We start from the raw sequence: 504 nt of genomic DNA on the forward strand, positions 1-504 counted from the left end.
TTTCAGTAATTGTGAAATAAGTTTGCCTTTTTTCTCAACTAGAGACTATAAATACAATTACACCATGGTTCCTGATGGGTGTATAATCCCCTTTTTTTCCACTAAGAAAGGACTAATAATATATGTAAATTCTTTGATCTGATGTTCTTTTCTTAGGAATCTTTCTGGTTCCTGGTTGCAACACCCCTTCCCAGTGCATGGAGAGATCTGTGTCCTTGTTTAAGGTTCTGTTCTCGTTCAGTGTGAGGTATCGACGTTAGGCCCCGGGGAGACTGTGAGTGAATTTCTTTATCAAGCTTCTACTTCTCCTCCTTACCTTTCGATTGCTGGAGCGGAATGGCCCCCAGGCCCTAAGGGTCAGCCCGAGGCCATGGCTCATTCTTCTGTTCCCGCCTCTCATGGGAACCACAGCTCAGGGACCCGTGGTTGCGGAGTCTTGTGGCTTTCCAGTCCCCACGCAGAAGGCGAAAGCGATCCCATGGTGTTGAGATGGGGTTTGGGGGT

Source organism: Myotis brandtii, unplaced genomic scaffold, assembly GCF_000412655.1.
Source record: "Myotis brandtii unplaced genomic scaffold, ASM41265v1 scaffold458, whole genome shotgun sequence".
In the NCBI taxonomy this organism is placed as follows: Eukaryota; Metazoa; Chordata; class Mammalia; order Chiroptera; family Vespertilionidae; genus Myotis; species Myotis brandtii.